Source organism: Anser anser, assembly GCF_964211835.1.
Source record: "Anser anser genome assembly, chromosome: 2".
Lineage (NCBI taxonomy): Eukaryota > Metazoa > Chordata > Aves > Anseriformes > Anatidae > Anser > Anser anser.
The window spans coordinates 16,218,214-16,242,950 of NC_139721.1; the positions used below are offsets into that span (position 1 = coordinate 16,218,214).

The following is a 24,737-nucleotide window of genomic DNA, read 5'->3' on the forward strand; positions in this document are numbered from 1 at the left end:
TGTTGGTCTGCCCACCAGTCTTCACCCAGAAGCACTTGACTGACCCCTGAGCCATCCCAAGGCACACTTCCATGTTTTCTAGATGTTCCACATAAAAGGCAACTCACCCTCCTCACTTTCTCAGCCTCTCCTTCCTAAACAGCCTATATCCCTCCATTTCAGCACTACAGTCGTGCACCATTCCACATCTTTGTGTAGTCTTACATCTTTGTGTAGTCTCAATATAGTTGTAATGGCAGAACCATAAAGAAAAGGAGCCTTGAAGGAGGCTTGTTGCTTTAATGATAAGAAAGAAAAAGAACCTTGGCTCGAGGCAATCTTTTGCTTTACTTATTTATATGATCGAAATAAGATTTCAAAAATGGAAACAGCTAGTGCCTGTTTTGTATTAGTGTGACAGGTTTAAGATGTAGGGAATGCAAGACTTTGGCTTGGAACTGACTGGCTGATTAAATCTGATAGCCTTCTAATACCATTTTATAAGACTTTGCAGAGGTGTATAGTACACAAATGTGACTGCATGCTGAATAAGCTCTTATACACAGCTTTTTAATACCAGTACTGTGCAGGCCAGGCTCTGAAATATATTCTTTGACTAAAAGATTTGATATATTTAATTTATGCTGAGATAAAAACACATTGGAAATATCAAACTTTTCACTTATTTGAACCGCATTAACTAGTAAAACGTGCACTTTGAAGACTGTACAGGTGTTTGTATATATTTTGAAAATTACTTACAAGAGAGGTAGTTGAACCTCTTCCTGTTTTCTCTTTTTTATCAGCAGTAGTTTCTTACTCCAGTAGTACCAAAACATAAATCAAATTCACTTTTATCAATCAAAGTTCACTTAAAGGATATTTCAAGTGTAGCGACAAAAGGCTAATCCAATAACTTCTCAATGTAAAACATGACATTTACAAAATTACTTTCTGTAGGTATAAGATAATTCTTCCATTTCTTCTGTTCCAAATTTAATCTTTCTCTCCCATTCCAAACAGGTTTTTCTACACAGAGGACCATTGAAGTAAAAACTTTTTTTTTTTTTTTAATAACATTGGTTTGTATAGCAACATAGCAATGTGATAAACACAAGGTAATTAGGGCTAATGAAAGATATTCTGAGTGATGCTTGAATATGCTCAAATGTAATATATATATATATTATAAGATAGAAACTGTATTCCTGCTTAATGAATGCTGGTTGTTGTTGCTGTTGTTTTGCAACACTAGAAATTTTAAGATACAAATAGAGAAACAGTAAGCAAAAAGGAAATCTTATGTAGGTAGATACATGTCCAGAAAGAATATATTTTAGCAAAAAATACATGTACATATGAATTAATCTTTAACAGAACTATTGATAGGATCAATGTATTCTACGGAGAACAGAATGACACATGTTAAAGGATGTACTAGTCAGAAACATAACTGATTGGGACAGAATCACAGAATCACAGAATGGTTAAGATTAGAAGGGACCTCTGGAGGTCATCTGGTCCAACCCCACTGCTCAAGCAAACACGTTTAGAGCAAGCTGCCCAGGACAAGGCATTTGAAGATCTCCAAGGAAGGAGACTCCACAACGTATCTGGGCAACCTGTTCCAGTGTTCCATCATGCACACAGTAAAGTGTTTCCTGATTTTTAGATGGAACTTCTTGTTTTCCAGTTTGTGTCCAGTGCTTCTTGTCTTGTTACTGGGCACCACAGAAAAGAGCCTGGCTGTTTCTCCTTTGTACCCTCACTTCAGGTACTTATAAACATTGACAAGATCCCCCCTAAGCCTCTACTTATTACTTTGTGGTAAGAGCCAAAAAGAAGGACAGGATGGGAAGGTCTGAATATACTCAAAAGACAGGGAAAGCAATTTCTGTTATTGAGTTTGTACTTACCATTTAGTTACTTACTATTCTCATTATCATAGATGGATATCTCTTGACAAATAGGGATAATGAAAAGATACCATGATGAAAAGAAGCATTTAATGCCCTTTTTGCCTCAGTTTTTATTATTAATGATAAGCCTTGTGTTACCCAGTCCTGCGCGTTAGAGGATCATGACTGGGGAAGCAGTGACTAGTGACTTTCAATTTCTTGACACTGAAACTGTAAAGACCAAGCTCTATCAGTTAAATGTTTGTAAGTCCACTGGACCTGACTGGATTCAGAGTACTGAGTGAATTAGCAGATGGCAGATGTTATAACAGGATCTCTCTGAATTATACGCCAAAGGTCTTGTGATCTGAGAAGGTCCCCACTAACTGAAACCTAGCCAATGTTTTACCAGCTTACAATAAGTGTGGCAATGGCTGCACCGGGGAGGTTCAGACTTAACATTAAGAAAAGCTTCTTTACCTTGAGGACAGTTAGACACTGCAACAGGCTTCCTAGAGTGGTGGTTGATGTCCTGTGACTGTCCGCATTTAAGAGGCATTGTTAACACTCTTAACAGTATGTTTTAACTTTTGGTCAACCCCTAAGTAGTCTGAAAGTTGGACATGATGTTCCTTCCAATTAAAAATACTCTAATTTATTCTACATACGTTTTGGAAGGAAAGGATTTTTTTCCCGATATTATTTGTTTCTTGGCCTTCAGTAACGTAACACATATGCAAGAGTTTATTTGTCACAAAGCTAAGGAATGGATATATACTCACACAGCAATCTAGATAAAATAAAAATGTCTAGCTGCCAGCTGCCCAGACTACCACTCTCCCACTCCTGCTCCTCCACAGGACAGAGGGAGAAAGTGAAAGACTGTCTGAAAACATCTGCCAATAACTCTTCCAAATGTTCTTGTGAATTAATAAATTCCATGTATTTTTCAAGGTGGTTAGGGAGGTAACTCTTTGAGTAGTGACTCTGTATTGCTTTCTTTTTCCCTTCTTAATTTTTGTATCTCCCTCCTGGCAAATTAGTTTCCCTGCTATCTTGAGTCAAATTAGGCCTCAAATTAATAATTCCCTACCGAACCCTGTACCCTCATTATAGCTTCTCCCAGTGGTGTGGGAGAATTCAAGGAGGAAAGTGTCCACAGTGAGTGTACTGAGTCCCACTGGAAAATGGTAGCTCTCCTTTTTCCAGGACATGAAGGTCACAACTGTGTATTACAAGCATTCATACTCTCAGCCTGTCACTGTTATATTGCTATCGCTCTCCTGAGCTTGCAACTAGAATGACAGTAGTGACAGTAGCACATAATTCCATATCAGAGGGGAAACAGAATGAGGATAAGGAGAAAAGAAAATAAATATTAAAGCTTTTCTGAAAAAAAAAAAAACAACACTTTTTTTTCTAGGTCATTTATGGTAAAGTCTATGTCTTAACACAGATTTGATTAGGACAGGGCAGAGTAAGAGAGAAAAAAGAAAAAAGAAAAAAAAAATCTTTTCCAAAAGAAACTACAATGTTAATGGCAATCTTTTTGGCAAGGGAGCAAGCAAATATGCAATCAGTATCTCCAAAACCAAATGAATTTCACAGTAGAATATAGTATTTATCATGGTGTCCTGGTTCCAGTTAGGACAGAGTTAAGTAGCTCATAGTAGCTGGTAGGGTGCTATGTTTTGGATTAGGATGAGAAGAGCGCTGATAACATGCTGATGTTTTAATTGTTGCAGAGCAGTGTTTACACCAGGCCAAGGACTTTTCGGCTTCTTGCTCTGTCCTGCCAGCGAGCAGGCTGGGGGTGCAGCAGGAGCTGGGAGGGGACAGACCCAGGACAGCTGACCCAAACTGGCCAAAGGGGTATTCCATACCATCTGACGTCATGCTAAACAATATATAGGGGTGGCTGGCCGGGGTGGGGGGGCCGGCTGCTCGGGAATAGGCTGGGCATCGGTCAGCGGGTGGTGAGCAATTGCATTGTGCATCACTTGTTTTCTTACACATTATTATTGTTAATACTATTACCATTATCACTATTATTATTATTATTGTTATTATTATTTTCCTGTCTTAATAAACCGTCTTTATCTCAACTCACAGGCTTCACTTTCCCGTTTCTCTCCCCCCATCCCAGAGAGGGAGGGGGGAGGGTGAGCGAACGGCTGTGTGGTGTTTAGCTGCCAGCCGGGTTAAACCACAACACATGGTTTCATAGCATCCAACATGTACAATTATTCTCACTGTAAATGAACTGTGTTCACAAATAAGAGGTCCAGTAAACTACTGACTATTCCCTTCCCTTCCCTTCCCTTCCCTTCCCTTCCCTTCCCTTCCCTTCCCTTCCCTTCCCTTCCCTTCCCTTCCCTTCCCTTCCCTTCCCTTCCCTTCCCTTCCCTTCCCTTCCCTTCCCTTCCCTTCCCTTCCCTTCCCTTCCCTTCCCTTCCCTTCCCTTCCCTTCCCTTCCCTTCCCTTCCCTTCCCTTCCCTTCCCTTCCCTTCCCTTCCCTTCCCTTCCCTTCCCTTCCCTTCCCTTCCCTTCCCTTCCCTTCCCTTCCCTTCCCTTCCCTTCCCTTCCCTTCCCTTCCCTTCCCTTCCCTTCCCTTCCCTCCCCATTTCTTTCATTCTTTCTTTCTCTTGAAAGTTCTGGATGAAAATCCCTCAGAAAGGTAAAGTGAGTTTATCACATCTATCAAGACTGAATTCTGAATAAAAGCCAAATAAACATAAACAAAAATAATAAAAACATGCAATTACCATCTTCCAAAATTCATCCCAGGATCTTCTAGTCAAGCTAGATTGTTTTGACTCATCCATGATTTCTGAGATTATTTTTTCCTTGGGAACAGTGAAATCCATCACCGGCATAACATTATAATCTTATGTGAAATCTTTCCTAATCTCATTTTGCTCCTGCACTAAGCACAGACAGCTCAAATGTCAGCACCATCTTGGCACCGCACACCCGAAGAGAAAGTACTTGCTGAATCAGGAAGGATATTGCCAGCTGAGATTTCCACCAGCTGGAAAGCAGTAGAGTTGCCAACGCGTAGTCAACATTACAGGGTAAAACCAATTTATTGATAATTAATTTTACCACTGTGTTTCACATAAATTCAGAGAAAAACATTACATGAAAATCTAAAGTGCTAGTGAAGAATGCCCAAGAGTGTGTTGTGGCTATACATGAACACATATACACTCTTTATGCAAATATAGAGTTAATATTATAAAAAATAAAATAATTATAAAGCAATATATTATGTACCCATGTATCATATGAATATATCATGCTCACGTTACACATTTTTATTTATAATATTTATGAACATTACATAGACATACATGAACTTCTAGACAGAATAGAAACATCTGAAAGACAATAGAATCATACCATATCATAGAATCATAGAATGGCTTGGGTTGGAAGAGACCTTAAGGATCATCTAGTTCCAAACCCCCTGCCACGGGCAAGGATGCCACCTACTAGAACAGGTTGCCCAGGGACTGTTCCAACATGGTCTTGAACAAGTCTAGGGATGGGGCAACCAAAACTTCTCTGGGCAACCTGCTTCAAGTTTTTCTGAGTGAAGAAAGAGACTTGGTAAGCATTTACTGGAAGTTTGCAGAAGCTGGATTTGCAGAAACTAAAAATCAGTTCTATTTCTCTGATGCATTTTACTCTTTTTAGTTTGTATATTCCTAGCAAAGAACCTCTGCTTTTCTGAACGCTGTTCCCTTTTACCCATGGACCCCACGGGGAACTTTCTCAGACAGTCTGTGTGTGTGTGTGTGTTTTTGTTTTTATTTTTTAATGGATGTATTCAGGTTAGTGTCTGTTAATTTGTTTGTGATATACATTATGCTTGTGAATAAAAAGACTAGACTGTTTTTACATTTCTCATTAATTTCCTGACCTCAACTCTATTTCACAAGAAATTCTGCTTTTAAAGAAACAAAATATGATAAAAACTGTTAGAGCATACCTTTATAGTTACCACGTATTTAAATTCTCCTCCTTTATTTTGATACAAAATGATGATCTCGTGAGAAGAAAACTGGGTCCTGCTCTGCAGCTGTCTACATTGAAAAACAAACAAACAAACAAACAAATCATTCTTTCCATTTATAACCCCATGATGAATCAACATCTTGAATATCAAATATGATTTGGGTCACTCCATCTCCTAAGGGTACCATGGACCTACCTTCCAAGGTCACTCAAGGACAGAGAGACAATGGAACTGGAAAAGGCAAAGGGAAGTGCAAGACAGATAACTGGAAATACAGAATAAGGAAAGATTAAGTTAAGATTAAATGGGATAGCCTGATAAAACAGATGAGGTGTGATTCTGGTCTGCAAAATCAGGTTACATAAAATATGAATTTGAAACAATCACTATTTCGTAAAATTCAAGAACCAACACACATCCAGTGAAATTTATAGGAAGAAATTTTAGAGGGAACATTTTTTCACATAACATAAGCTTCATAGGTTTAGAGTGTCTTGAGTGTCAAATACATAAATGAATTCAAAAGGGTATTCATGAGAAAAAGATTCATCAAGATTGTTAAACATGATGGTTGCTTATTGCAAGCAGTTAAAGGATACAGTGGGACATGTATCACTATATATTTGTCCTCTTACATTTTCTAATAAACACATCTGATGGTGCCCTTGGAAAAAGGAGGCAAGGTTAAATCTTTGGCCTGATTTGATGGTGCCATCCTTTAACATTCTTACACAGAGGCATAACAAACTCTTTTAATCAACAAGACAGATGACTGATGATGATGAAATCAGAAGGCCTGAAGTTCCCTGTAGGTATATTTTATTAAAACAGGAACTTACAAGATTAGACTGAACTTGTGTAAGTTTGAAATTAAAATTTATTTGCTGTATGGGCACATACAGTATTATTAGTATGCGCATGTTCAAAATAACAATGCTATTTATGAAAATGAAGGAAACAGGGAAAAAGATGTAGGGTACAGTTGTCTTGAGCTTGTTCTTCTGCAACACACAAGGGAAAATAACCGCTAACTGCTGGTGAATCATTGTAAGAACTGGACTTCCTGACAGTAGATCTCTAGTCATTATAGTTTTCTTTTGTCCTGCACTTTCTTGGACAGTGTGCCTGTTCTTTCCTTGATGTTTATGTGTCCAAACTTCAGGTGCTTACTTGCAGTTTTAACAAACTGCTAACATTTTTTTCATGCATGCAAAGAAGATCAGGGAGAACGTACTTTTTAACAATTTATATCTCAGCAAAATTCATATGGAATTTCCAGGGGCTTCTCAGCCAAGAATATTAGGGGAAAACTGAAGGTATGAAGACTTCTCAGAGAATGTATCACAGACGACCTTTTATATTAGAGAATGCTAGGTGGTTCAGTACAAGTAATGACATTTAGTGTCTTCTTAAACTTTCATTAATGCTACAGGTTTTATTTTACATTCTCTATATCACATCAGTGCCTATATATATATATAGAGAGAGAGAGAGAGAGTAGGACCTGGAATTAGGACTCCAGTGTTTCTTGCATCTCACTCTCTATTTTCCCTGCTATAATTTTTTCCTAAGAATCTTTCCTGACCGATGACAGAGTCAAGAAAATTGGGCTAGTGGACATGTGACCTGAGGCATAGCTACTATAGACTTTGCTTGAGCAAGGGGCTTGGACCAGAGGACCTCCAGAAGTCCCCTCCAAACTCAACCATTATTTGATTCTGTGATTCTCTGATACCATAGCTTTATTTGTGCTAAGCTGAGCACACAGGAATTCCAGACAGTAACAGTGACATTATTTGTCCCTTTCAGTGAATAGAGTTGTGGGTTGGATATTTTAGCTTGCTGCTGTTTTTCATGCACCCTCAGTTGAAAGTCAGCATTGGAGGGAGAGCTCCCTCTGAGACAGACCCTGGTCTGAGATAAGCTCTTTGGGCTTCCCACTAGGCCTACATGTGCAAACACTTCTTCACTTCCCTTCTAATTCAAATATATATAGATAAACTAAAAGATAAAATAGATAAGATAAAAAGATAAATAGATAAACTAAAACTCTTTGGTGTGTCTAACACTGCCGGGTTCAACACTCCTTGTTTCTTGAATCCTGAGTGGCAGGTCAGTGTTTTCCAGCACCAGGGCTGACTTCTCTTTGGCAAAGCAATTTTTTCTCCATATCTCAGCATATTAAACAAATAAAGAGTACTTCTTATAATCTAGAAGGGACATTTAGCCCTATCTTGAAGGAAAGCGCAAAGTCACTGGTGAAATGCTCTTGACCTCGAATAAGAACTGTATCAGGGCCTGATGGAATTATATTGCTAAAGAATTGAAATTATAGAGTCAGCTTACTACTATGACCAATTGCTAATGTTTGAGGCTGACTTCTATAGAAAGGACGTCTGCTTAAACAAAGTCGAGGCGTGTCACGGAACAAAGTCTATTATAAGTACTATACCTATGAACATTACATCATTCTACACTAAGTCTTATCACAACCACCACTGAACAGACTTTGAACACAACCATTTAGAAACATTTCATTTATCAAATAAGTAATAATAATAATAAAAAATCCTGCAAAGTTTCAAGTATCTGCTCATTTTTATGTAGATCCACAAAAATAAAATATGGCAATCAGGCTGGCATATATTATCTTCCCAGCCCTCACACCCCTATCTGGAGGCAGATCCTGACCTCAGCGAAGTCCGTGTAAGTACTCTCATTGACTGTAATTTGTACAGGGACCTACTAGGTATGTGCTCTGAAAAAATTACAATTTCAGAAGAAAAAGAATGTACTCTGCAGCAGGAAGGTAATACTTGACATCACTTGTAGCAGACTGGAACTGATGAATAGGTCAGCTGTGCTCATTCAGACTAAGCAGAGAGGTCAACAGGATGCTTTGTAATGTTAACATATTTTCAAAGAGGAAACTGTCATCTCCAGAAAGGAGCCATCTGTTAAAGATTAGAATCAGAGAGTAAGAGAATTTTCCCCAACTAGTATTATCAGCACAAGAATGTTCATTGCAGCTCTTTGCTTATGAAAGGAAAAAAAAAATGTATGAAAAGAAAAGGTAAGAACAAAAAGTTGTCCCAGGGAGAGCATTCTTCAGGGCAACAGGAAGGTTGAAAATCAGATGGGAAGTTGTGAGTCAGGAAACTGTGTTCAGTATTGCAATATCGCCACTTATAACTGGGCAGGCTCAGAGTGAACGTATTTCCTCTTTCAAAAAATTCCTTTCTCTAGCATGTTTTTGTATGAATGTAGCATTTATTTATTTATTTATTTTTAATTCTTCAAAAAAACAAAACACATAAATAAATTTAATGTTAGGCACCCAAAATTAAACTTTTTAACTACCATATAAACATAGGATTCTGTTAGCAGTTCTGCTCCAGAATCCTTCTGCTGCAGGATAGATATCAGTGAGTCTGGCACACATACAGTGCTTGGCATTGGTTATTCCTTCAACTCTTGAATGTTAGTTAATGCCTCTCAACTAAATGATTAGTGACACTAAGTCTGTTCCAGTGTGAAGCTTAAACTATTTATGATTTATTTCCTTTACATCCACTCAACCTTAAATTTCTGTCTACTTGGACAGCATATTATCAACAGCTTAGAGTGCATACACACAAAAAAATAAAACTTTAACTGGGAAAGCTAACTCCTCCACTTATTCTCTGTGAGGGCTTCATGGGCATGGAGGCTTTAGAAGGCAGTATTATCATCATGGGAAAGTAAGACTTGTTCAGAAACCCTGTTATAACAGAATGGTTGAGATTGGAAGGGACCTCTGGAGGTCATCTGGTCTGCCTCCCCTGCTCAAGCAGAGACACTTACAGCAGGTTGCCCATGTACATGAAAGTTAATTCTAAATTCTGATTTGTAAGACCGAGTTATTGAAACCATGTCTATGGCTTGTGAACATACTGATCCTTATGCTATTAAACATTTTCCATCGGAACTAGCACAGGGTTGACAAAACAAAGTAATCTCAAGATATAATGTGCAGGCCCCAAAAAGTAGTTAAAATATTGGGTTCACTTCTTGGGTATGTGTGATAGAAAGTGTTCGGATACTGAATTAGTTCTCAAAGTGTGCTTTTAAAAGGTTCAGCTGTACAACTCAGAGTGAGTAAAATTTGATAAGATAAAAACATACTTGTAAGTAAAAAAAATGATAAGATGAATTTACATTAGTGTGTTGAGTAATGTGCTCAATAGTTACTATCCTACACACAGTTACCAAAATTAACTGTCTGCTTTACACTTCAAAATAGAATAGAAAAAAAAAAAAAAAAGTTAAAAGTAACTGTAGTATACTTTTAGGTAGAAGAGAAGAGGAGAAGGGAAATATGTGTGAGAGAAAAGTAGAGTAGGATGGAAGGCTATGAAGGATATAATAGCAAGAATAAATTTATTAGGTGAAAGAGAAGAAGCTTACAGAGACACTGATTTGTTTTCTGATTTGTTGCCATACATGATAGAAGAACACGTAGGGTTAACTAAGGTTACATAGCATTTGAAACCACAATACATCATACTGTACCATTGTAAGCATATTTTTCAAACATTAGCAAGCCACAAATCTAAAACACATTGCTTGTGAAACTGAAACTGCTTTACAGTTTGCAATATAAGAGAAAATGTATCATTTAAACTGACATTTGGACTAGCTGTCAACCAGAAAACTCCTTATGTCAGTTACAGCGTATCGTATCATCCTTTATTGTCTGAAGCCAGAATGATAAAGTGATAGTGTTCAAGGCAACAGTAGTTAGAATATACTACATTTCCTGACCAATTTGACTTTCTATGATAGCCTGAAGGAAGTGACAAACGTAAATGATTTAACTTGCATAAGCTTAATTGAAGGAAAGAAGAATCAATTGCATTTGTTTATTATTATTATTATTATTATTATTATTATTATTATTATTATTATTACATTATATCACTGTCCACTTAATCACTACAAGTGATTAATATCACTAAAATACATCAAGACAGATAAGAAAGAAAGAATTTGGCGATTATTATACCAATACCAATTTGGCGATTATTATACTAATATTGCTGCAGGGATTTCAGTCTGACCTTTAAGATACCACAGAACTTTCATTACATAAAACTGAAAATTGCATTGAGATTTTGAGAGACATAAATGAACAGTGCCACAATCATAGGACTTTTCGTAGAAATCTCAGCATGACACCACATTTTACTGAACCTTAATTTACTGTTAACTTAATCTTTGTATCTTTGTTGAGCTGAATTCTGGAAACACCTTTTTTTGTTTGTTTGTTTTTCTTTTTGTTTCTGTTTAAAGGTATATAAAGTATTGCTTTAAAAAGATCACTCTAGAATTTTACATTTTAAAAATCAAATTTTGTACAAATTTTGAAATATGTATTTTTTTCCTTTAAGGTGCATTTTGTCATCTTTGTGTTTTGAGAAACATTTTCACAAACATTCGGAATAAAATTGAAACTGTTTTCTACTTTTTTTTTTTCATATGTTTCTTCAAAATACAGTACCTGCAAGTAATTTTGTATATATATATTTTGTGTGTGTGTGTGTGTGTGTGTGTGTGTGTCTACTTGCGCCTATCTATTAACTTATTTTATTTATATGATGTCTCTCACTCTTAGATTACAAAATCTGTAAATGAAAACTGTTTTCATTCTTACAAAGCTACGTCATTGTAGCATGCCTAGTATAATTTCTAGCTGCTAGTATATATAAGCAGTAGCAAAGTTTCTTTATACAATTACTATTCCTCATTCTACTTTCAGTACCATCCTCTTTTTAAATAAATAAATAAACACAATAGTTATTATTATAGACACACTGCAACTGTACATGCAATATAGTTTATTAGTATATTCTTACAGTTCATTTCAATGACTGAAAGTTACTTGAAACCAAATATAAGGAGAAAAAGTAAAGAAGTCAACAAATATACTACCATGGTATGGTAGTATGTTAATGGTTCTCATATAGCTGCTTACAGATTTTTTAAGTGTGACTTCAGGGCTGTCCTAAATTATTGCTAGTGGTGTATGTCAGGAGGAATAAAAACTTTATCTTTGTGCTTGATGATTCATCTTTAAGATCTCTACACCAATAATTTTCTATGGGGTTGGAAGAGTTTTATTATTTTCAGTAAAATCTGTGAACAAACAAAAATTTTGATCATTTCCCTTGTATTCATTCACAAGCAGTATGAACACCTGATTTATGAATTTTTTTTTGATTTGGTTTGGTTTGGTTTTTAATATAATCTCTGATGATTGAACTCGAAGCATTCTTTTCCAGTATATGGGTGATTAAATTGTGTATATGAACTTTTGAGGCAGTTTAGATTTAGGATAAATTACTTTTAAAGCAAAATTTGATTCTTTGTGATGATTCAGATTTCCAGGAGTTGATCTTTAATAATAAATCCGAAGTAGTAGTGGCATTTGTTTTTTAAGTTTCTAGAATTAGTCCGTTGAATATTACAATTTTTAAATTAATCTCTAGTTGATTTTGAACATAAATGAATCCTTAAGGTTTCAGTCTCTATTCTCTGCAAGGTACATCAAAGTAATTTCTTACATTTAATGTCAGTCAGTACTGTGGAATATTTGCACTGCCCACCCTTGACTTGGCTAACAGCAGTTGTTAAAATAGGTACGTGAATGTAAACAGTCGATGTGAAAGGAACATACAAAATTGACAGAAACTTTGCCTGAAACTTTTTGAGTCATAGAATAAAGTGACTGTCGGGCTGCTTAAACAGTAACCTGGGAATTACAAAAAGGATTTAGAAACAAAGAACTCAGATGGAAAATAAGTATAAAAAGCATGAGAATTTTCAGTGTTTGGAGTTGCAACATTTGTGAGGGAAAGACCTTAGAGTACAACCATCAGCAATCAAAGCTTGTTTAGACAATGCTGAAAGTCTTCCTCTGGCATCAAGATATCTGGATTGGCCAGACAGAACACCTTTGGATGCTATGAAAAGCTTGAATCCTGGCATGTGTATGAATGTGGCCTCTGTGTGTGTGCACATAATTGTGTGCACATACGGGTGGGTGTAAAAACAATAAAAACAATATTGTAAAAACAATATTTTGGATTTTTTTCTGAAAAAAATGAGGAACTTACTAACATACTTGACTTTCCCAGTTACATTGAGGTTTACTTCCTAGGTTTATTACTGTATTTTTCCATGTTGTAGTTGCCTAAACTGTTGTGTGTAGAGCAAATACGCAGTACATGGGCATAAATGCTTAAAAAATAATCTTTCTCTAAGCTCCCAAGAAATAAAAAAAATTCAGATGTATAGTGTACACTTATATTTCTATACTTCTTTAGATAGTATATTTCTATACTTTAGATTCACTTCAGATAAGGCTGAACACCGGACAATCAGATGTTATTATCTGTAACATCTGATTATAGCTTTAAAAATATCTTTTTGCAAACTTCTTGTCATGTGACAAAACACAGTGTAAAGTTAGCATTATCTTCCCTGATATAGCACATCAGCTCTATAAAGGATGTGAAAAAAAATGGTGTGATTTTCACAGCTGACAGGAGTACCTTGTATTTTGCCAGGGGTAATCTCATGACAACATTTTTATAAATGTACCTAGGAGGATATTTTGGGAACTTAAATTAGACTTCAGACTGACAACTGCAAACATAGTCACAGAAGAAAGAGTAGTATGCCATGTTTAAGATTTTATGGGAACGAGTGTTATTTGCAATCTAGAGATTCACAGTCATGGAGAAAGGACCAACAAAAATATATATTTCATTTTACTTAGTAATCGTGTTTTGTTGTCCATTTTTTTTATGTTGTGCATAATATTCAAGCACCACTTCCACCAAGTTCAGGATCAGTGCATCTCCACAAGAAAGAACTCAGTCAAGGGGGGCAGGTGACCTGTGTGGATGGGCAAAGAGCTCTTGGGAAAACTTAAGTAGAAAGCATACATGATGTGGAAGAAGGGAAAGACCAGTTGGGTGGAATACAGAAATATTGACTGAGAATGAAGGGGTGCAATGAGGAAGGCCAAGGGCCAGCTAGAATTAAATTTAGCAAGAGACATCAAGGATAGCAAGAAAGACTTCTTCAAATACATCAGCAGCAAAAGAAAGATGAAGGAAAATGTGGGTGCGCTGCTAAATGAGATAGGTGCCTTGGTGAAGGTGCATACAGAGAAGGTGGAGTTACTGAATGCCTCTTTGCTTCAGTCTTCACTGCTCAGGCGAGCCCCCACACACTACTGAGCCTGGAAACAAGAGAGAAAACCTGGAGAGAGAAAGACTTTCCCCAGTTGAAGAGGACTGAGTTAGAGTTTATGTAGGCAAGCTAGACAGCCACAAATCTATGGGCCCTGACAGATTGCACCTGAGGGTGCTGAGGGAGTCGGCAATGTGATTGCTGAACTGCTTTCCATCATCTATCAGTGGTCACGGTCAACTGGAGAGGCCCCAGATAACTGGAGACTTATTACTGTGAAGCTCATCTATAAGAAGGGTCGTAAGGAGGACGTGGGGAACTGCAGGCCTAGCAGCCTGACTTCAGTGCCAGAAAAGGTGATGCAGCAGGTCATCTTGAAAGCATTCACACAACATAGGTGGGACAACCAGGGGATCAGGCCCAGTCAGCATGACTTTATGAAAGGCAAGTCCTGCCTAATCAACCTCCTCTCCTTCTATGACCAGGTAACCCACCTGGTGGATGAGGGAAAGGCTGTTGACGTAGTGTACTTAGACTTCACCAAAGCCTTTGACACAGTCTTCCTTCTGAGGTTGGATCAATGGACAGAGGCCAATGGGATGAGATTCAACATGGCTAAGTGCTGGGTCCTGCGTTTTGGTCACAACAACCCCATGCAACACCACTGGCTTGGGGCAGAGTGGCTGGAAAGCTGTGCAGAGGAAAAGGATATGGGGGTGTTGGTTGACACTTACCTGAACTTGAGCTGGCAGTGTGCCCAGCTGGCCAAGAAGGCCAATGGCATCCTGGCTTGTATCAGGAATTGTGTAGCCAGAAGGACCAGGGAGGTGATTGTCCCCCTGTACTCAGCTCTGGTGAGGCCGCACCTTGAGTACTGTGTTCAGCTTTGGGCCCCTCATTTCAAGAAAGACATGGAGGCCTTGGAGCATGTCCAGATAAGGGCTATGAAGCTGGTGAAGGATCTGGAACACAAGTCCTGTGAGGAGTGGCTGAGGGAGCTGGGGTTGTTTAGTCTGGAGAAGAGGAGACTCAGGGGAGACCTTATTGCTCTCTACAACTACCGGAAAGGAAGTTGTGGGGAGCTGGGGGTCAGCCTCTTCTTGCAGGTAATTAGCAATAGGACTAGAGGGAAAGGCCTCAAATTGCACTGGAGGAGGTTTAGGTTAGGAATTAGAAAACATTTCTTCTCAGAAAGAGTAGTCAGACATTGGAACAGATTGCTCAGGGAGGTGGTGCAGTCACCGTCCATATGGGTGTTTAAGAAAGGTTGGACTTGGTACATAGGGACATGGTTTAGTGGGTGATAGTGGTGGTAGGGAGATCATAGAATCATAGAATCATCAAGGTTGGAAAAAGACCTTCAAGATCAAAGGAGATCAAGATCCCTATGAGGAAGGACTGAGAGACCTGGGTCTCTGTGGGAGACGGAGGGATTTGGACAACCTCTTTTCAGTGGTTTGTGGGGATAGGACAAGGGGCAATGGCCACAAAATGGAGCACAGGAAGTTCCACACCAACATGTGAAAGAATTTCTTCACAGTAAGGATGACAGACCACTGGAACAGGCTCCCCAGGGAAGTTGTGGAGTCTCCTTCTCTGGAGATATTCAAGACCTGTCTGGACGCTTACCTGGGCAACCTGCTCTAGGGAACCTGCTTTGGCAGGGGTGTTGAACCCGATGATCTCTTGAGGTCCCTTCCAACCCCTACAACTCTGTGATACTGTGATCATCTGGTCCAACCATCACCCTACTAAAAATAAGAAGCTAGATGGTTGGACCAGATGATATTGGAGGACTTTTTCAACATTAATGATTCTATGATTCTATGATTGTCTTGAACCATAGAATCACAAACTATCTGATAAAGCTATAGGGAACTTTACCTTTATTGAAAGTTTCAATACTTTTTCCTTCCCTTAAGAAGAGAAGGATTTGGTGAATCATTTGTTGATTTACACTAATCACATGGTTGGAAGATTTCTTCCATTAATAGTGCAGTTTTAAAATAAAGTTAAAAAAAATATTGTACATTGAAGATGGCTTTTGTTTCAGTCATATAAAATAAGAATATTTTTATGCTAGTCATTAATATTTTAGTAGAGAATAAAGGAAGAAAAAGGGAAGAAAAAAAGAAGGAAGGCAATGAAAAATTTTGTCACATGCTGACATTTAATATGTTAAATTCATATCTAAATATATGAATAGAATTATTCATTATTATATGAATAATGTTCATATGATGTATGAATATTCAACATTCATTTGAATATATTCAAATATATTCTCTGTAATGGTAGGAAAGTTGAATTAAAGTAGGTTTAGAATTGTTTAGAATTTAGAATTTAGAATTTAGAATTAGGAAGTGAAAATGATTCTTGCTTAACAGAGAGAAACTAAGTTAGAATAGAGCTTCTGGTTCTTGGAAGAACCAGACTGAACATGACAAAACTTTTTGAGAAATAGAATAACTGAATTTCTGGAGAAATTCAGACTGTCAAGTTGACTTGTCAAAGCCAAAGTATCTAGTCTTATGCATAATAATAAGAAGCTATTACATTTGCATATACCTTTCTGCCCCCATTCAAGACAAACACAGTCTTACTGATTTCTTGTATGCATTAAAAGTATTCCTACACCCATAGGAAAGTCCACAAAGCACAGTTCAGATAACTTCTCATGATTTCTTAAATGCAGCTTTTATTTTCTTATAAATCTTATAATTATCTTATCCATATATAGTCATATGTCTTATTCACTTTTTGCCCATAAATGTCATATAAAATCTATTTATCCATAATGTTCTCTTCAGAGCTAAGGGTACTTTTTATTATTATTTATTATTTTTATTTTTATTTTTTTAGTAGAGGAACTTCTGTTTCACTGCAATATTCTTTCCCAGTACACTTGTTTTCTGCATGTTGAATATTATACAAGATGATTCCTCTAGGTCAGTAAATGAATTCTTAACATTCCAATATCTAAGTTTCTTGACAATCACGGGGCGGAGGGGGAGAAACGGAGGGGGAGGAAGAGGTGAACCCTAACAAGAATGTGTGGGAGAGCTAACACTTAGTAAGAAGGCTGTAATATCACACCTGGAAGGGAGAGGAAAATACTGGATTAGCATTAAATGATTAACTTGCAAAAGATTAAAGTTATTAATGTGATAATAGCAAAGAAAGCATTGTTGTGTTTTTTATATTGTATTGAAATGTGTTTGATGCCTCATATATGGTTCTTATAGGAAACTTATTGATCTGTGCCAAATATTACCTGTCATTAGCATAGGTAATCAGCATAAATTTCTCCTTAACTGCTTTTGTGTGAAAAACTGACAAAGAAGAAAATGGTATCTTTCTCAAAAACTGACTGAACTAAACTTTTGAATTTACCATTTCTGGAAGTGTTGTGGAAAGAGCAGTCATAACATTTAGAGATTTTGTAGAATCACTTGATGTTTAATAAAGGTTATGGGATAAAATGTGGTGGTTCACACCAAAGACGAGCTCTAAGCTAAAACTAGTAAAGGCTTGGCAGAACCCTCTGTAATCAAAGGAGGAAAAATGCAAGTTACCATGTTTCAGATCAGTCTTTTAGAATTCTGCCAAAAGATAAATAAATATTCGTGAACAGCTGCAGAAATATTTCATGTATGTTATTGTGATTAAGAAGATAACTGTTTGAGTGACTGACCTGAAATCTTTCAACACTATTTCACACCTAGTCTTGAGATAAACTCAAGGAAGGCTAGGCTCAGTAACTACTAATAAAAGAAAGAATTTATTTTAATTTCCTGCTAAGTACAGGCTGCACAGTTTTGACAAATGTTCCTAATATCACTTCCATGTCTCTGGTAGAGATATGGGTACTGCGTTACCCATACATTAAATTGGGATTCAGTAAATGCATATGATGAGAAATCCAGTATATCTGCAGCAAAACTGTTTTATTAGTTACCAGCACCAATGCGGAAAATCATTGTTTCACTTAGTCGTAGAATCATAGAATGCTTTGGGTTGGAAGGGACCTTAAAGATCATCTCGCTCCAATCCCCCTGCTATGAGAAGGCATACCTTCCACTAGACCAGGTTGCTCAAAGCCCTATCCACCCTGGCCTTAAAGCACTTCCAGGAATGTGGCATCCACGACTTCTCTGGGCAACCTGGTCCAGTGTCTCACCACCCTCATAGTAAAAAAAAAAAAATTAAAAAATTGATAAGTGAAGGAAGGAGTAAAGGAAAAAAAATAGTTGCAAAGACAGTCACTCACCACCTCTCATCAGAAAACCAAAGATCATTCAGACCCTAAACAGCAGCTAATTTAGACAAAATTCTCCCCAAAGTTTTATGGTATGGAATATCCCTTTGATCAGTTTGAGTCAGCTGTCCTTGCTGTATTGCCTCCCAGCCTCTTGCCCACCCCCAGCTTACTTGTTGGGTGGACAGCGTGAGAACCAGAGAAGGACCTGATGGTGTTCAAGCACTGCTCAACAATAGTTAAAACACTGGTTTGGTCACAAATTTAAAACAGCACCATACAGGCTAAACAAAACTGAACAAAATTATCTCCATCCCAACCACAGTACATACCTCTCAAAAATTCTCTTTGCTAAACCAATTAAACTGACCATATGGCAGTTAGCATAGATGGTAGGTTTTGGCTTCTGAAGAAGACAAGTGATATGTTACTCCATTTTATTTTCCTTTTCCCATGGTTGCAGTTTACTGAGTAGCCACACTGAGTCAACCCTATAGACTACTCTTAAAGTCTCTATGTCATCTCACTAGGGAGAAGAATATTGGACAATCAGTGACTTGTCCCTTCAAGTTTTCCTGTGCTTCACTAGTTATCTTACTGCATATAAAAATGCCATTGTATGTCTCGTTGATTTGATCTGTAGCTAGAGAAAAACAAACAAAACCTACCAAACAAAATAACAACAAAGTACACCCTACCACTTATTTTTTGTGTGTTGCTCTGACATCACACAGAAGATGCTCAGCAACTTGCTTAAATATAACCAATTAATATTAAATTAAGTAAGTTAAGCTGATATTTGTAACTGTTCTTGCTGAAAGATGACTTAAAAATGAGTATATTGGTTTACAACAAAATGCATATTTTTATATATATCAATATATAGTATAATTACAGAAGCCCTGTTCACAGCTACTTTCAGGCTTTCCACATCATGTAATTGATAAATGTTAGCAAATTAATAGTGAAAAAAATCAAAATAAGAAAATGAAAGACATTTCAAAATCAATTTACTACTTACATCATAGACAGTTAAGATGTTTTATCAATACCTATGAACAGAAAAACAGCCATTTCAAAACTTTTCCATTAACATTTGATGTTATCAATATCTTACTTAGTCTTTAGTATTTATCTTGACTGTTCTCAAATTTATACGAGTTGTTTTCTGCCTATGCTGTTCCAGAGTTGATAGATGGTCCTCTGATGAGCAATTTGAGAGTATGCCAAATAAAGACTTGACTTAGCCAATGTTATCTTTCATAAGATTATTTACCATATCATGGCTTTAATAAGATTAAGAAATTCAATATAGCAGATTTACATTTCTATGTCCAGGTTTTATTTGGTTGAGAGAAGTGTTTGAGAAAGAAGGAACAGATAAGAGAGAGGAAAGAAAATGGAGAGTTATGAGATATAGCCTGACATTTATTGTAGAAGCTGGAGAGTCTGTGCAAAAATTAATATTAAAAATCAAGCCATATGTCATTGTATAAACAGGTTTATGGAATTAAATTAACAATAGTTATGACTGTAATTATATGGGGGGAAAAAACTCACTACCAAACACAAACTACTGTATACTAAAATTGTACTTGAGGCTTTGTTAAAAAGATAAAAAAATACTAAGAAAGAAGAAAACAACAGCTGATAATTTCATGGTTTTGTTTATTTTAGGAGTATGTCTAAACTAAAAAAAAAATATGAATTTTATTTTTGAACCTCACTTTGATGAAGATGGCTGCTGGTAAATAAAATGGTTAATATCAACTAAGAAATTCAGAAATGTCATAGTGTTTTTGAATTTTTATGGGCATTCATTTGTAAAAAGTTTAATATAAATAGCTGTTCCTGAGTTTGTGTTTGGATGGATATCTTACTTTTCCTGAGAGTAAACAGCATGAGAACTTAGAAACATTTATTTGGTGCAGGTAGACCGTATTTTTTGTGTACTCATTAAAAAAAAGAAAAGTAATAGCATTTTAATATGCCATCACCTTTGACAGATTACAAAAGTCTTCTGACTGAGGACTCACACTGGGTCACAGATATGGCATCAGCCACAATCCCTGACGCGGAGTTCTGATATGATCTTGAATGAGTCACTTAGGGGACATGTGCACTAAGCAATACCAAGATGTAATTGAGCTAACTTGAAAATCAAAAGTGACATAGCTATTAGGGACATATTGCTAATTAGCTGAAACACAGTATTGTACTGCATAGTTATATTAGCTAATATTTCTGCACCACTTTTACAGTAGCAGTCATAAAACTACACAACTTTTTTCTTCCTTATTTCTCCTCTGCTTCTCAATTAAGTTAAAGTAGTGTTCTCCTGGGATGTATCAGCTAATGTGTAGCTAACATTTAACCAACATGCCATTGACAGAGCACTGTAATTCAAGATGTAGACACAGAATCAGCCCCTCTGAGACTTAACTGTAAGAGTGGGATCACACTGACTTTCCTAATCTCATATGTCTGTCTGTCATTTCCATCCTTATTGTAAATTGTTTGCACTGTGATTTCTACAACTTGTGTATTATTATATAGATATCTCTGGATCTAATCTGCACTGTAACTGGTCTGCTGTGACTGTGACAATTCATTCAGACCAGACTACAAAAGACATGAAGACAGAAGATGTATATCAAACATCCAGTTTGGAAAGAAGGTGGAAAAAGTCTTCTAGGTGTGAAATATCACTGGCATATTTTTCCTTCAAAAGATTTGGTATTGGGTAGGTGCCCAAGTAAAGAATTTCATAAATTAGGTTCGTTCTTTCTTTCTTTTTCTTTCTTTCTTTCTTTCTTTCTTTCTTTCTTTCTTTCTTTCTTTCTTTCTTTCTTTCTTTCTTTCTTTCTTTCTTTCTTTCCTTCCTTCCTTCCTTCCTTCCTTCCTTCCTTCCTTCCTTCCTTCCTTCCTTCCTTCCTTCCTTCCTTCCTCCCTCCCTCCCTCCCTCCCTCCCTCCCTCCCTCCCTCCCCTCCCCTCCCCTCCCCTCCCCTCCCCTCCCCTCCCCTCCCTTCCCTTCCCTTCCCTTCCCTTCCCTTCCCTTCCCTTCCCTTCCCTTCCCTTCCCTTCCCTTCCCTTCCCTTCCCTTCCCTTCCCTTCCCTTCCCTTCCCTTCCCTTCCCTTCCCTTCCCTTCCCTTCCCTTCCTTCCCTTCCCTTCCCTTCCCTTCCCTTCCCTTCCCTTCCCTTCCCTTCCCTTCCCTTCCCTTCCCTTCCCTTCCCTTCCCTTCCCTTCCCTTCCCTTCCCTTCCCTTCCCTTCCCTTCCCTTCCCTTCCCTTCCCCTTCCCCTTCCCCTTCCCCTTCCCCTTCCCCTTCCCCTTCCCCTTCCCCTTCCCCTTCCCCTTCCCCTTCCCCTTCCCCTTCCCCTTCCCCTTCCCCTTCCCCTTCCCCTTCCCCTTCCCCTTCCCCTTCCCCTTCCCCTTCCCCTTCCCCTTCCCCTTCCCCTTCCCCTTCCCCTTCCCCTTCCCCTTCCCCTTCCCCTTCCCCTTCCCCTTCCCCTTCCCCTTCCCCTTCCCCTTCCCCTTCCCCTTCCCCTTCCCCTTCCCCTTCCCCTTCCCCTTCCCCTTCCCCTTCCCCTTCCCCTTCCCCAGAGCTTTTTGCATTCTTTATAATGTAATTACATCACCTCAGTGTTAGAGTGAATGATATCAGAAATCTCCATGTTATCTAATAAGAGATAATTATCTTTTGTTCATCATATTTATGCCAAGAAGTATGATGCGTCTGAAATCTCTGTTTATGGAATGGGATTCATCTCACCTAACGCCAGCTGAGCTAAAACTGGATAGATCACTCTTTGGAGTTTCCTATGATACTGCAATGGATGGCACTTGCTTAAACTAGATGTCTAACTTTTAGATGGATAAAATTGGTTGAGATGAATCTTATCCTGTGGTACTATATGTTAGACTAAGAATTAGTAGCATAAATGTTAAGAAAAATGAATCCTCCATGAGTTAAACTGAATGATATCAATTTCTTTCAGCTTTCCAAAATCCATTTCTGTACTGGCAATTTCTATTAACCTCTAGCTCTCATTTATTTTACTGCACAAGAATCTGTTTTCCTTTCAGTCAGTTTTTACTGTACCCATTACTTTCTTTTCTCTTTTTCAAAAGCAGATCCTTCCTCTAGCTCATGTTGCACTCACTCCCGTTTTGAATGTACCACTGCCTGGTTGTCTCTCTTCATTCTCATTCAAGGCAGTAATCACTGGAGGTTCCCTTGGACCTTTTTTTATTTTTACTTTTCCCCATTCTATTCCCTCATTTTTTTCTGACCATATACAAGATTTTATGCAGAGGAAATTCACATCACCAAATTTAAAGAACTAGAGTGGGATTCAGCCTTACAGCTGTCAGTAAGCTTAAGCTAGTAGCTTAAGCTGATACAGACCTTGCTTACCACGGCTTTCATAGCTTTCTTTGTACCTTTCTGTGACTATATAGCATGGCTTTCTTATGGACCAGGAGAAATATGGGATGGTAATTCATTCTGTTTTCTTATGTAAAAAGACATTGTCCCCTCTCTCACAGAAAATGTCAGAACATTCAAATTATTCATTGTAAGCAAGTATATTTCTTGAATAGATATTTCTTCAATAGCCAGTTCACTTCTATGATTAGTGTGTGATGAAAGTATGTGTTTTTCTGGTAGCCTGGGTATCTTCTTGAACTGTTCACAGTTACAGAACTTACAATATAAATAAATTCCTGTGTAAATACATCAGTGCAGTTAATTGTAAATTAACCTCACAAGTTTTGCTGTTCATTTTGAGAAAACATAAGAAGACTACTGTCTCTGAAAAATCTACAACAAATGACTATTATGGTGATGACAGGGAGACCTATGGAAACATTTCATTTGGGAACAAATACATTTGTGTGCATGTATTTATATTTATATTAAAATGCTATGCCAATAGTAGAATACATATTTACATTTTCAAGTACGCATATGTGTGTATATATATGTAATATTTTTATCAGCTACAATCAAACTAGTCTAAATTTCCATTCTATGATGACCTGATGTTTCTGTGTATTTCACATTTCTTGAGTATAGGGAAAATTAATGTTAATAATAATTACAGATAGGAACCTCAACTTAGTATTCATAACATCCATGCCAATTATCATATTACTATATTATTATATTACTTTATTACATTATTGTCAGTTACTGAAATTATATTACTAAGCACAGCTGATGTTGCTCAGAGGAATTTAAAAAAACGTAGTTTAACATAGCAACATTTATCATTAGCACATTGTTAGAAAGTTTTACGTTAGGATTAAAACATACAGATTTATATAAAAATACCAGAAGAAAATAATTAAATGTTTAAACATACTTTTTAAACATAAAGGATGTATGATTTTATTTTCAGGAACAGGTGGGTAGAGTGTTGCTGGAGGATTTGTTACTTATTCCAAACAGTTTCTGGTATTTGTGACAATTAGTTGTTAGCTGCTGGTGAAATTCTAAGTTTTTGAGGGTTGGCTTGTACTCATGCTTGGGACACAAAATCTGAATTGAGTTAATGGTAAAAGCAGGTGTTTTTTGTCAGCTACTGTGAGCTCAGTATGGATATTTACCTGAGAATTTGATATTAATTCATGCTGTTTTCTTCACGCCTCAGTTTTCTAGTGTTTTTGACCACTGTAACTAAAGAAGCTAAGACTTTAGTGAGATTGATGTGTCTTCACACTTCTGTAAAAATGAATTGATTTGGAGTGCAGTAGAATGAAAGTATAGCTACTAGAATGATCAGGAAAATAGACAAACTTTTTTAAACTTTTTTTCTCTTTTCTTTTCGTTTTTTCCCGGAAACGAAAAGGAAATAGTTTATCTATCTTCACAAAAGCATACAAATGTTTGGTATAGTTTAGTTCTTTAAGAGTTTTTCAGGAAGAAAAAAGCCAGGAACAAAATTTTCATAAGATAAATATTTATAAACTGATCAGGATCAAATTTCAAATGGAAACTGGAAGATGTTTCACCACCAAGGTGAAATTTCAGAAGAGCCTTCTAACGTGGAGGGAAGGAATGAAAAGATTGCAGGAGCTGTTCTGATTTGTAAAATAGATGTTACGTAAATTTGCTGTCATAGCAGAGAAATGAACTTGGTGTGGTCTACTGTCTCTAGATTTGATTTCTGGCAGTTATACTAATGCTATGCTTTCATTTTCAATAGATTTGTTTCCGGTTTATGGCAGCAGAAAGTAAATTAATGAGCCATATTCTTCTTGTGCTGAAGTAAAGATACTGATACTGGTTCTCCTTCGTGCTCCAACTTGTGGACCCCACTATCAGTCTTGCTTCCCTA

General features: G+C 37.2%; 1 protein-coding gene across 1 annotated transcript in view; it reads left to right on the forward strand.

The window, feature by feature from the left end:
- The first annotated feature begins 3,508 nt into the window (after positions 1 to 3,508).
- CSMD3 (CUB and Sushi multiple domains 3) overlaps positions 3,509 to 24,737 on the forward strand; it is a 1,012,063-nt gene continuing 990,834 nt past the window's right edge. Inside the window, exon 1 of the mRNA XM_083827432.1 lies at positions 3,509 to 3,853. The gene's annotated coding sequence lies outside the window, so the exon portion shown is untranslated. The remainder of the gene's footprint in view (positions 3,854 to 24,737) is intronic.